Source organism: Monomorium pharaonis, chromosome 6, assembly GCF_013373865.1.
Source record: "Monomorium pharaonis isolate MP-MQ-018 chromosome 6, ASM1337386v2, whole genome shotgun sequence".
NCBI lineage: Eukaryota > Metazoa > Arthropoda > Insecta > Hymenoptera > Formicidae > Monomorium > Monomorium pharaonis.
Window position 1 is genome coordinate 16,456,128 of NC_050472.1, and position 14,857 is coordinate 16,470,984.

General features: G+C 35.3%; 1 protein-coding gene and 1 long non-coding RNA gene across 9 annotated transcripts in view; both read right to left on the reverse strand.

Moving 5' to 3' along the window:
- The window catches only part of LOC105839018 (RAD50-interacting protein 1), a 150,593-nt gene that overhangs the window by 71,409 nt on the left and 64,327 nt on the right, over positions 1–14,857 (reverse strand). The window lies entirely within an intron of this gene.
- On the reverse strand, positions 2,680–9,415 carry LOC118646343. Its single transcript, XR_004963918.1, has 2 exons — positions 7,190–9,415; positions 2,680–4,162 (listed from the first exon to the last, which is right to left on the reverse strand). It is a non-coding gene; the product is annotated as an uncharacterized LOC118646343 (long non-coding RNA).

Genomic DNA, 14,857 nt, shown 5'->3' on the forward strand with positions numbered 1-14,857 from the left:
CCTAATATGACATATTTTAGTTACAAAATAACTGAAAAAATACTACATATATAAACCTCAATAAGTATGTATATATTTCATTATTCATATACATAATGTATACGTATATCAAACAAAATTATCTTTTTTAAAAAAAGTAAAAAAAGCGCCAAATATATTTTTTCTTTAAAGAAAAAATCACAACCCAAGATAGTAATTTTGATCAAATTCAATCTAACAAGGGGACCTTACGGGTCATGGGTCATCAATTTTTTTCATACTTATAGGATTTGAAGATCAGTACCCGGACTTCAATTTTCTAAAGCAGTACAATGCGCTTCTCAAAAATACTCGAAAAAATCGATTTTGAAGATTTCCGATATCTTTAAGTACAAAAAATTTCGACCTATCGTCAGAGCCACTCGTAGCCGAGAGCACAGAGCTCTAGTTTCGTAAGCGCGGAGTCGCTGGTTCGATTCTCGCTGGCCCTAATTTATTTTTAATAAGTCAATGCAGTTTTTTTTAATCCTATATCTTAACATTTATCAAATTAAAATGCTAATTAATTATTAAATATTATTCGTTATTTTTTAAATAAAAATCAACATCTCTTTATTTTTATTTAACGGTAAAGTACGAATAGCACAGCATCTGCTCTCTCGGAACCCTTACTTCTCCCACTTTTTGCAAGGCTGTTCTTTGTTCACGACTAGATGCGAAAGAATGGGGATCGACCAGGATCGACTTACAATAAACTCGACTTGTAAACTCCGACTAACGTGTTAAAGATACAGCGTAAAATGTAAGTGATAAGATAACTGAATATTATTTGTACATATTATTTTTGCATTTAACAATAAGACGTTTTCCATTTTTATACCAAATTTTAATTTATTATAAATATTCGCATTTTCAAGCAAGTGGCAATTAAAAATAAAGATGTTAATTTTTATTTCAAAAATAACAAATAAATATTTAATAATTAATTAGCATTTCAATTTGATAAATGTTAAGATATAGGATTTAAAAAAAACCCCATTAACTTATTTAAAAAAAATTGGGGCTAGAGCGAGAATCGAACCAGCGACTTTGCGCTTACTAAACTAGAGCTCTGTGCGCTCGGCTATGAGCGGCTCTGACGATAGGTCAACATTTTCTGTACTTAAAAATTTGGAAATCTTCAATTTCGATTTTCTCGAGTATTTTCGAGAAGCGCATCATACTGCTTTGGGAAATTGATGTCCCGGTACTGATCTTTAAATCCTATAAGTATGAAAAAAATCGATGACCCATGACCCGTAAGGTTCCCTTGTTAGATTAAATTTGATATCATTTATATATCACATAGATTGTGATATATACCTTTATGGGTAAAAAAAATCATTTATTTATGTATCAAATAAATCTAAGATAATACTGTCCATCAAATTCAGCCAAAATAATACATATATAAGTAATATATATCACAAAAACAATTACAGCAACATTCAACTGATGCACAATTCTCTATATTACACAACATCTTATCTATCTCATCGACAGTAGTGTAAAAAATTCGAGCTATCTTAATCACTGATTAATTAATTTTAGATTCGTGTTTATGATTAAATAAATGAAATGTGATATAAAGTTGTGCATTGATTAAATATTGATAATATTGTAAAAATAAGGACTCTTGTCACCTAAGTATCAACAATTATATACGTTACTAGTAAAGCAAAGAATAAAATTTAGTATTATTAAAAACATTTACTTAAAGTTTTATGAAAGCTAATTAATAGATGTTAATATTGACAATTATAGCAACATTTAACTGATGCACAATTCTACATTACACATCTCGTCTATCTTATCGACACCAGTAAAATTGAATCAGAGAATAACATTGTTGGTGCAAGAACAGACCTACTATCTCACTAGCAAACGGCGTTCGCATCGCGATTCGCCATGTATCTGCTGCGACACTTTCTTATCAAAAAAAGTTAGTGCCGCTGGTGTCAAAACAACGAACCGTACATTTCCTCGTCTTGTTTCTCTGACCCCCTTAAGTGCCTACAAGGTTGATGACGACGATAACGTATCTTAATATAAAAATTTCGATAATTGGACTTTGCGTCGTGATATCACCTCTCATAGGGTACGTAGAGGAAAAATAAAGTTTACTTATACAAATCAAGCTTTCGATTGAGCCTAGTTACTCGTAAGTCGCGTACTCGCGTAAAAAACACGGTCGGTTTCGCGCTACACGTTCACTTAGCTTGAGCTACTACCGTATCTCGATATTATTAAATATACAGGGCGATTCAAAACGACCTAAGTATCCTTGCAATAACATATTCCCAAGTTAATTCTGAGACGATATCCCCTTTACGAAAATTTTATCCAAAGCTTATTTTTTAAATTATTAAATAAAATAGTTACCAAATCACGGGAGCCATACAAAAGGTAGGCATTTGTTGCTATCAATTACTATCCGTTAATTATTCAACGACCAAAAATTATTCGAAGAAAACGCGTTTACACAACGCACATAATAAAAAGAGTGAGAAGGAGGGAGAAAGGTGTAATAAAGAAACAAAAGCTTAACATTACTAAATATTTGTATTTTTTAACATAACAGAATATTTTTATTTTATATTAATATTCTATTATTTTGTTATTATGCTAGTTTTTTTCGGAATATAGCTTTTAAAATAAAAAATAAATACATAAATAAACAAACAGATAAATAAGTAAACAAATAATAATTTTCAAAATTAATACAAATAATTTCTATTTTGATATAAAAATACATTAGTAGCGACAACTTTGTTGCGATGTGATAATATTTCCGCTGTTGAAAAAACTCTCTGAGGCAACAAAGGTGGCAGAAATTCATAAATATTTTTTAGCTAATTGTGACACCAATGGAATTTTTTTCATGAATTTCCACTATTTAAATAGGTCCATATTTATGTTTATTTCTGGCTCTGATAAATATCTTTTGTACTGCTCAGCAGCTGATGAGTTTTCCATTCTCAGCGCTTGAATAGAAAATCAAGAGCACTTGCATTTTTAATGTCAGCTTTTTTACTTTTGGTTCGACACAAAGTTTCAATTTCAATCACTTGTTTAATACGTGCTTGTATATTACTCTTACCATTACTGATTCAGCTAGTAGTCCTTTAAATCTAGGGTCTAAGAAAAATGTTTTTTGAAACACTTGAATATCATTTTGTGAATCCTAGTCTAGACTAAATCGATCTAACAACTGTTTAAATAATGCCTTTATTATAGGAGTAATCGTTTCATTTTCTTTATATTTATTCAAAGCAGGAGTTAAACAATTATCAATTAAAGTGCGCACAATCGAATTTACCATTGAAAGTGTCCCTCCCTATAAAACCGTTGTAGCAACCTCGAGATTTTAGGATCTCTACTAAGGACTCTAAAATGCCCCAATCGTTTTCTTGCATTTTTAAAGCTTAAGCTTATTGTGATTTTGTTACGGCTTTGTCTGTTAGCACATTTGTAATGGCGCTGCGATTTTCAATGAGCCTTTCAGCCATTTGCAGGTCAGTATTTCAGCGTGTGCGAACACTTTGAATCAATTTAAGTTTTGGTAAACCTAGCTGTTCCTGTTTCAGTGCGAGATTTTTCGAAGCAAGAGCAAAATGTCGAAAATAAAACACAATCTTACTGGCTTTTGTTAACAAATTATATACATCTCCTTGATTAAAGGCGTTTTGTACTGCCAAATAAGTTGTATGAGCAGCATAAGTAAGACCGATCTAAATATGTGGTACAAAGTTAATAATTTGTAATACAATATTTCTCGCATTATCATTTACTACAGCAATTATTTTATCTTTAGTTGCATATCGCAAAATAACATTTTATAAACTGTCTGCAAGATTTTCAGCTGTATGACGTTTTTCAAGCTTTTCAGTCCAAAGGGTAAAAATATGCAGCACTCAATCTTTATTAATAAAGTGCGTTGACATTTATGTAACCTTCCTGAGCTCTAGAAGTCCAGCAATCTGTGTTGAGAATAACACACTTCAGCTAGTTGTTGTTCAATTTTAGTTTTGATTCACTCTCAAACATACGAAGGCGGCGAAGTATTGTTAGACTACCATAATTTGGTTCCAGTTCCTTCATAAATTCTTTAAATGCAGAACTAGATGTAAAATTGTACGATAATCTGCAAAGTGCAACTAACTTTGTTAAGGCTCTCGTGATTACTTCAGCATGTTCTAATGCATTTGCAAAACTTGGATTCTTCAGCACTTTGCTGAAAAATCCAGATTTTGAACAAACTGCTGTGCGAGCCCGTTTTCTTGGTGTTGTACTGTGTGTACTATCGTTTTAAGTGGAACACCCAAGTTGTGATATATCAAGTGTTTCTGATTCTTCTCCTATCCTGAAAATCACATAAAACGTTTTATTGTTATCTTATGTATATTTCTTTCAAATAATATATTACAATTTTAGCTAATGTTAAATAAAATTAAAATACGTAATTATAATTATATTCTAAAAAAATTATTGTTAAAAAGTTATGGAGAAAAATTCAAATATTTTTACTTAAAAACAGCTGTTATTTAAAATCAATAAAGTAGATATAAACAAAACGTGGTTGCAACATTTTGATTTAATTTGAATGTAATTCTAACAAAAATATAAAATAAAAAATTTTATTTAATTTGTAAATAATTTTTTTAATTGTAATTTTGTTAATTTTTTGAAAAGTATAAGAAAAGACTACTGAGAGTAAACAGCGCTGATGGTTAGGCGCAAATTAACATAAATTCATTTGTTTATTATATAGATTACATAATTACGCGATGTAAATCATACAATTGATCGATTGATCGTACGTTTCTTATTGAGTCCTCATCAGATTAATTAAAAAATAAATAAAAAGGAGTAAATGAGGATGTATAAATAACAAATTTGATGAAAGTCAACTTAACTAAAAGTAAAAACCGTGTTAAGATAAAATAAATTAATCTTCGGTGACAGAGAAACAGCGGTAAAAATTTAATTTGTTTTAATACTGCAAAATAGGAGTAATGGAGATATTCAGTGTCCGATTGTAAATTGAGACCATTGGCCCGTAACTGGATGTGAAGCATCTCAGAAATCAGTCGTTTGTACAATGATCTTTCGTTGTCTAAAATTGTTACATTTTCCCAATCAAAATCATGGCCGTACGTACGCTATCCTATGTTCAGAAATAACCGAAGAGTTATTTACATTTTTATTGATGTCATTTCGGTGTTCTTTCATTCGGGTGTTTAGTTTTCTACACATTTGTCCGACATAGGAAGCGTCGCAATCCTTGCATATGATTTTGTAGACTATATTCTTTCTTGAATCTTTAGGGAGAACATCTTTGTGAACTCTGATAAACCTGCTGAGCCCATTCAGACTAAAAAACAATAATTTGGCGTTTAAGTTTTTAGTAATGTGCTTGAATTTATCCGAAATTCTAGGGATGTAAGCGACTATAAACCAAGGAAAACGTTTTTTTTTTCTCAGGTAAATTTGTAGTGTCTGTATTCTGTTTTAAAGTATGTTTGTGAAACAGACTTTAACCGTGCTTTAATCGTGTCAAAGACTAGCTCAACCGGGTAATAATTATTCAAAAGGGTCTCAATCACTAATTCCAAATTTTTCTGATAATATTTTGGGTGTAAAAACAAAAACAATCTGTCAACCATTCCCATAATGGTGCCTTTCTTTTACGAAACAGGATGAGCGGATAAATAATTCAGATAATGGCCTGAGGAAGTTGGTTTGTGATACCAATCAAACTCCAAGTTTACATTGTTAATGATCGTCACATCCAAAAAATTGATCTTATCTCCTCCGATTTCTAGGGTGAATTGTAGTTTAGGGTGATAAGAATTAAAAATGGATAGGATGGTTCCCGTCATGTTAGGAGGTATGGTCATGACTATACCATCAACGTATCTTAGATAAAATGGTGGAGAGAAGCCAATCATTCCCAAAACCTTGGACTCCAGATCTTGCATGACGAGATCGGACACAATGGGGAACAGGGGAGATCCCATTGAAGTACTAAACTTTTGTTTGTATATGATACCATCGAATTTGAAAAATGTAGAATCAAGAATGAGTTTTATGGATTTAAACTCTTCTTGCGGAATGTCACATCCCCTCTGTATGTGATTCCATCTGTTCAAAATGCTCTGTAGAGCCAAATCAATGGAGATGTTAGTGAATAAGAAAACAACGCCTAAGGATATTAGAACGTAATTCACATCTAACTTGATGCCACGTAGTTTTGTGACTAATTGAAAGCTGATTTCAATGTTGCTTGTAACTTTCGGTACATTTTTAGATATTATTTCATGTAAAAAACCCGCTAAGTTATACGTGGGGCTGCCCAAGGACGAGATAATGACCTCTTGGTCTTCACGGAAAATGACTTACTAACTCACTTCGGAACGATTATTGATCAGATGCGTTGAGGGCTCAAAAAGAGTCAAAACGTACGCCCAATCACTCAATTGTATGATCTACGTCGCGTAATTATGTAATCTATATAATAAACAAATAAATTCATGTTAATTTGCGTCTAACCATCAGCGCTGTTTACTCTCAGTAATCCTTCCTTATACTGTATTTAATTTTGAGAGTCCATAATCTGGTTTGTGCTTTTAATTTTTTGAATTTCCACACCTTATATATCTTAAATACATAGTTCATAAAATCTTTTAGTTAATATTTTTCTTAGAATTACATTCAAATTAAATCAAGATGTTGCAACCGCGTTTTGTTTATATTTATTTTATTGATTTTAAATAACAGCTGTTTTTAAATAAAAATATTCAAATTTTTCTCCATAACTTTTTAACAATAATTTTTTTAGAATATAATTATAATTACGTATTTTAATTTTATTTAACATTAGCTAAAATTGTAAAGTATTATTTGCAAGATATATACATAAGATAATAATAAAACGTTTTATGTAATTTTCAGGGTAGGACAAGAAGAATCAGAAAAACTTGATATATCATAACCCGGTGTTCCACTCAAAACGATAGTACACACAGAACAACACCAAGAAAACGAGCTCGCACAGCAATAAAATCTGGATTCTTCAGCAAAGTGCTGAAAAATCTAAATTGTGAAAATAAAGTTTTTAATTTTTGGCCAGAAACAAACCACCAGTGTTCCTTAACTGATATATACATACATATGTGCGTGTGTGTGTGTGCTAGAGCTGTAAGAGAGAAAAATTCCAGGAAAACGCGGCCAAACCGTTTACGCGTCAGTCTCATTGTTGAAGTCTTGCCTCATGCGCTTCGCGCAAATAAATAGATGCCCAGAAACACAAAAAATAAGTTATGAAATTAATACTTTCTAAAAAAATATGCACAGTATCTGTTATTCTATTGGAACAGTCAAGTAAACTTAGGAAAGTTTAATACCAATTAATTAACAATGTTCTTACTGTATTAATAATGCAAAAATCGTTGTCCGAATATTACCACAAGAAGATTAACGTGAATAAGATTCACTTTTGTTTTTTATTTTCTTTTATTTTTTGTTTTTAATTTGTTTTTTGTACTTTTTATTTATTGAATGCTTATATTCCTCTCACTTATATTATATACATTTATCTCTCTTATATTTTTTCTTTATTTTAACTTACGCAAATCGTGAAAACAAGTTTTGCAAAAATATTTAGTGCATTTATCGCAGTATGACTAAATTTGTATCTAACACTTTGTATTCGAATAATACTTTTTCTTATCAATTTTACTCAATTTGTAAGATCATACATTATCCTCTTTAGCTTTTTTTCAAATAATAATCAACTATATTTATAGTAAAGTCTTTTGCAGTATGTTTCTTCTCGGTTTCACAAACTGCGTATTCAATAAATAAAAAGTACAAAAAAACAAAAATTAAAAACACAGAAAAATAAATCAATAACAAAAGTAAATCTTATTTCACCTAAAGGTCACCTTCTCGTGGTAAGATTAGGACAATAGCTTTGATTGTAGACGGCTAAAAAACGTAAAAAAAATACATGTATGGGAGTGTATAACTGCAAATGCACACGAATTTGTACGCACACGCGTAAATACACATACTTGCATAGATATATACACATGCATTTGTAAAAAACAACTACTTTTCTATTGGTTTCAAGGGTATTAGTCAGGTTTTCTAAACAAGTATTGGTTTTTTACTATCATGACTTTTGAACTGCCATTTTGGATCAGCCATTTTTTTCCTAAAAAAATAATGTTAATTCAAAAAATCTGCAAAGTTCTATATCTTTCATTTATAACTGCATTAAAATTTAACAGAAACAGAGAAATTCAACTGTCCACTTATTTGCCTCCATTTTGATTTCATCATCTTGATTTTAAAAAATGCTGCCTTTCGAAAGCTTAAACATACAAGACGTAATATATCACATTTCGATGATTTTCAAAAACCATAAATGATAGTAAATTATAAATTTATGAAAAACAATTCGTGAAAATTTCGCCAAATGGCTTTTATTTTTCGCTATCTTAAAGCATAATTAAACAGTAAAAGTTTTTAGCTTTGGTAATATAACTAATTTTTAATATTTTTTACACGTGGAAGGCACTACTGCAACCGCCTCTACCGCTATTACGCTAGCTGACGGTCATTTCATTTATTAGCAATAATAATTCTTATAAATAAAAATCAGTTTTGATAAAATAACGAAGTTCAAACTATCGCTGACTCCTAGACTATACTTTCTGTATGTCTCCCGTAATTCGGTAACTATTTTATTTAATAAAAAAGTAAGCTTTGGATTAAATTTTCGTTAAAAAATCGTCTTAAAATTAATTAAAAAATATGTCATTGTAAGAACACCTGGGTCATTCTGAATCACCCTGTATATACGAGTCTGTCCCGATTGCGCACATAAGCGATTGAACACAGTAGTATGTCCCAACTGGACACAATCCCAATTGGACACGGACTCGATTGAACACAGACCCCCTATTGGACACGGACTCGATTAAACACAGTCTCGATTGCACACCATCCCGATCGGACACAGTCCCGATTGGACACGGACTCGATTGGACACAGACCCGATTGGGCACGGAGCCGATTGCACACGAACTCGATTGCGCACCGATCAATTTGCACATAGACCCGATTGCACACGACCCGTTTGCACACGGACCCGATTGCACACTGACCCGATTGCACACGAACCCGATTGCGCACCGATCCGTTTGCAGACGGACCCGATTGCACACGATACGATTCCGCATTGCAAATAGTACATGGATTAGCGACTTAGACGAGGTGAGTGCGAGAGAGAGGGCGAAGCCCCCCTTGACGCCCCCCCCCATGTGTGTGTGTGTGTGTGTGTGTGTGTGTGTGTGTGTGTGTGTGTGCGCGTGCGTGCGTGCGTGCGTGCGTGCGTGCGTGCGTGCGTGTGTGTGGGCGCGCACAAAGCATTTTCTGCACCACATGGGTTTACGACTATAAAATATGCATAAGAAAGAAAAATACTTATAGTAAATATTTTGTACGTATTTTTATGTCTGAGTTTGTCAAGTATAAAAAAATTATGATAAATATTTATGAAAATATAAATAATAAACATTTATGCTGTCACGTTCTGATTTTCATGTCCGTTTTGGGTCAATACATTTAAGTAATTTACCCGGGGATGGACAAGTTTGCGAGAAAAATTAATCTTCACCGAATAGATAACGAATTTTATATATTTGATAACGAGGATGTCTTCTTAATATTTTAAAAATGAGAAAAGTTAATTTCAAAATCAACCCTCTTGGGTTTATATTTATTTAGTTCAGAGGATTGACTCAAGAGTTTATCTAATTCAGTTATTAATTTCAGAGAATCGCGATTTGAGATTATTGCTTGATTAATTTGATATCTCAATTTTTTAATTTTCACACGTTTACCACCCTTTTTGGGCATTTATTATTTTACAGTTAGATTAAAATTCTCTGTTGTCACATCTGAGGAAAAGTCAGGATTCAGGCGATCTGTTGCCACACTAACGTCAGCGACAGGACCCGAAAGATCTGTCTCGATGTTCTCGGCACCGACAGAGCTTTGATTTGATCTGTTGCCACTCAAATGGCAGCGACAGAGTTTTGATTTGATCTGTTGCCACTCAAAGGCAGCGACAGAATTAGAAGGGAAACTAAAATGATCTTAAAAGAGAAATCAAGTTAATTACCTTTATTCCGAAAATCTGATTTCGAAACAACAAACCCTAAGGTTTAAAACCCGAATGATGCTACAGGCTAACTGCAGATCAAAAGAGTCGCTCGGTAAAATTAAGATTTAAAGGTTTTGAGACTAAACTGTACTGAGCTGAACTGAGCTTAACGATTCTAACTCAACTCTGCTTAAGCGATTCCCTTATACTTATTTTCCCTCTACTTTTTTTCCCCTACGCAAGATTAATTCTTAGTGGAGAAGGAAGGTTTTGTCTCAGAGTGTAACCCTATGCTCTATCAATTTTGATTCCGATATCGACCCGCGCCTGGTATCATCAGTAATCGAATAAGAAATCAATACTCATGCATTCCAATATCAAGATTCAGTTTAAAATACTTATGACAATTTATATTTTAATGTTCCTCCGTACGTTACAATGCTATTATCCAAAAATATAAAAAATATTTCGAATTTACATCATACCATAAATATTTTTCAGTACATTTTAAAAATATATTTTATATATTGTTAATAATAATTTTTGTATTGTTTCTAAATGGTTTATGACAAATGATTATATAATTTTTAAAAAATATTTTTTTAAATAAAATTCGTAAAATATTTATGAAAATTTATGCTAAATTTTCTGTGCTATCTAAGTTGTCTATCTTGTCTTGCATTATTCTGCGATGCGGAATCGTATCGTGTGCAAACAGGCCGGTGCGCAATCGGGCCTCACTCGTATATACAGAGCGATTGGCTATAAACGTACATACCTTAAAAAAAATAAAAAGTATCAAAATAACTAGAACGAATAGAGAACAATTAGAATCAACATAAAGTTTTGAGAAAAATTACTAAATAGATGTGTAAATAAACGCGCAGTGGGCAGGCATCGTGGGCCTCAGTTACCCTATTTATACATTATCCAAACAAAATTACCTATATTATATTTATACCTATTACCTAAACTGAATACACACACGCAAAGAAAAAAGAGAGACAGATCAATATAATAATAATTATATATTTATTTGAAGAATTTAGCAGCGCCAAAGTTTAAAAAAAATATATTTATAATAAAACATTTAATTGTAATAAAATATTTGTCTGTTTTACATTATTATTATTCTTCATTCCTTTTATGGATGCACTGCCAAACTGATTATAACTTTCATCGAAGGGCTCAAAAGCCATAAGACTATAGGAATTCTGTAGCAAGGGCTAAAAAGGAGAGCTAGGAAAGATTCTCTGAATCGATAGAGTGGATATCTGGAGCTACTAGGCTCAGCAGAATCTTGGCCAGGAATCAGTACGCGACTCTGGAGACCATCTGGTTCGAAGACGGAGACAATAGTAACTGAGAGACAATGCTCGACTCATTTGCTGGAGTCAAACTTTCCGGGCTTCCGCGGAGGCTCGGAGAGGACAACCAACAAAGAACCTCGAACCTGGGCAGAGCACGAGGGAAAGATTGGTCTCTGGCGGCCAAATTCGTTAAACCCGATAGAATCAAATGGGCTGTAGGAGCTTTCAAGTCTTTCAAGTCAACCGGGTCAAACTGAGTCTTTTCGGCCCTTCTACAAGAGGAATTAGAGCAGATCATTGGTCCGCTCACGCAGACATTAAGGGCCTGTTTGACCCTGGGCTATACGCCCAGAGCTTGGAAACAGAAGAGAGTTGTGTTGATCCCCAAAGCTAGAAAAACAAGCTACAGCTCAACCAAGAATTTTCGTTCAATTAAGCTAACATCTTTTCTTCTCAAAACATTAAAAAGACTGGTAGACATTTACGTACACAATGTGATTCTATTGCAACAGCCGTTGCAGCCGAATCAACATGCGTATCGTACAAGCTACTCCACAGAAACGGCACTCTACTCTGCTGTATCGTTCATCAAGCAGCAATTAGAAAAAAAGAGCGTTAGCATTTTTCTGGACATAAAAGATGCATTCAACAACATACCGCACGAGGTGGTGTGTAAGGAAAGGATAGACATTCGCAAGGACAGGATGGGATCGTGGAATAAATCAGAGGCATGCTCGGGCGGCAGGTAACAGCATCCTGAGAAAAGTGAATGTCAGCGGATAAGAGAAGCTGTCGTAAAGGGGATTCTCTCTTCACTCTTATAGCATCTTGTGACTGATAGACTGCTTAGGACGCTAAATAAGAGCAGCTTCTTTACATTGGAATATGCAGACGATCTGGCTATCCTAATACAAGACCCCTTTTTAAAGACACTCCTAAAGCTCATGCAAAAAGCCTTGGAGATGGTTGAGGAGTGATGATTTGTCAGTGAACTGAAGACGGACTCGTGGTATTCACTCGCAGGTACAAAGTAGGCCTAGTGGAAGGGCTGGTGCTTGAAGAAACAAAACTAATCCCAGCAAAGTTGGTTAAATATCTGGAAGTAATCCTGGATAGCAAGCTGACATAAAGGAAACATCTTGAGAACTGTGGTAAGAGCGTAGGCTCTTACTTCTGGATGTGTAAAAGGACATTCCGTCAGACATGAGGTCTTAAACCAAAAATAGTCTATTGGATCTACACGGCAATACTTAAATCTAAGTTGCTATACGCGTCTATCTGTGATAGCTAAGAGTGCTAAAGAAAACACCTGTCAAAGTAACAATGCAGCATATTAGGCCTCTGGTTTTAATAAAATTTTTAATAGAAGTTTTAATAGAAGTTCTGGGAGCCATGCGGACCACGCCGATAGCGACGTGGGAATACTGCTTGAATCACTTGATCAAATGGCTGCTGCAGCAGCGGCAACGGCCTATCGCCCAAGATGTGAATCGAGGTAGAAAGTAAGAGCCTTGCACACGAAACTCCCCGGAGGTATACTGTTAGATTCCATTTTTGCAATGAAACAAGACAGGAGACCGGTAATTCATGCCTTCGAGAAGAGGTACAAGATAAGCTTTCCCAGACGCGGGGAATGGAACGGTTCCAAGAAGCGGAGACGTCTAATTTACAGATAGCTCTAAAACGGGTGTGGTGGAAAAAAGCGGAAAACGCCTAGCCACCACGCAACCCGGCAAACGCCGGAGCGCTTAGAAATAAGAAGCGAAAGATATTATAAGAAAGCGGAGATACACTACGCCGCCACCAGAGGACCACAATTCTTCGGAGTAAAAACAACTCCCAGCAGATATAAAGAGCGAGCGGGGAGCGTCAAGCCATTCATTTGCTCTTTAGCATCCGAGTCTGCTTTTTGGGAATAGAACGATAAGCTTTATCACACGCAGGTAAGCTGGCTACGGCCAACAGCACGTGGCGACTTCCGCTCATCTGTCCTGACGCAGTATCGCTAACGAGACCACCAAGGGTACTCTTGGCCGCCGACGACCCACGGGTGTGGAGGTACACCTCTCCACGGTATCATCTCCCGGACCTTTTGGAGGCTCTAGCCAAGGAGACCAAGACGGCCGGGACGCAGACAGAGGCCGCAGCGGCAATCGCAGAAAAGGATACCCAGACGGGAGATTCGACTAGGAGCCAGGAGACTGGGACGCAGACCACCGAAGAGAAGGACAAGAGGAGAGTCCACTCTCGGACAAGGCACCGTCACGGTGAGAAGAAAAGCTCCCAAAAACGGAAGAAGGACATCACCCAGGAACCCGCAAGACCACAAGACCCGAAGGTGTCTTCCACGCTCCTGCTGGACACTAACAATAATAATTCCCCCGGCTACCGGGTGATCAAGACAACACCACCACTGGCTTGAAAATCGAAAAGCTAAGCACCATATTTTTTGAGGGGCCTCCCTAAAAAGGGCCAACCAAGTCAATCTAATAAAAGGCTGTACATAGGCAGTGTAAATAGGCAGAAATAAAAAAAGGAATTATTCGTCACTCTTCGTCTCCATTTATTCTAGCTTCTAAGCTAACCAACCAGCAATCCTCTACAACGGGCATAAACTCCGGGCCGGTCTTTACAGCGCGACAAAATAAAAATAACCAATCCGCTTGAAAAATACGCTACGGTTTTCAAAACGGAGGTAATAGCATTCATAAGGTGTGCCAGAATATTGGAATCCGATAGAGTAGAAAAGCGGTCAAAATCTACTCGGACAATCAAACAATATTAAAGACGCTAAAGAATCTGAGAGTGACTGGTCTGGGACTGCAAGAGCGTAATGGACGAAGTAGCAAAGGACAACAACATTGGCTTAGTATGGATCCCCAGACATTCGAAGATTAAGAGCAACAAAACGCCCGATCTACTTACCAAAAAGGCGGCAAAACAAGATTGCTAGGACTAGAGCCGACCTTTGGGCTCCCCTGTTGTATGGGCAGAAGGACAATCAAGAGCTGGCTCCGGGACCAACAAGTACTGGAAAATGGAAACAAAGTTCAAATGCAGACAAGCCAAAGCATTGTTGGGGGAGTGTTCCGATAAGGGTCCGGATAGAAGTTCTCCGAGCAGAAAAAACACCAGGCTCACGACGCAGTTCCTAACGGGCCATGGCAACCTTAATTACTACCTGTAGTAACAATATGCCCGATTGCAGATTGTGTGGCGAAAAAAAGGAAACTAGCCTCCACATCCTTAAATATTGTGCAACATTGGTCGGACTAAACACACGCTTGCTGGGATCAAGCATTCTGGAATCAGGTAGGACAGATTAGGTAAGACAGCTACTTGTAGAAAACTTGCT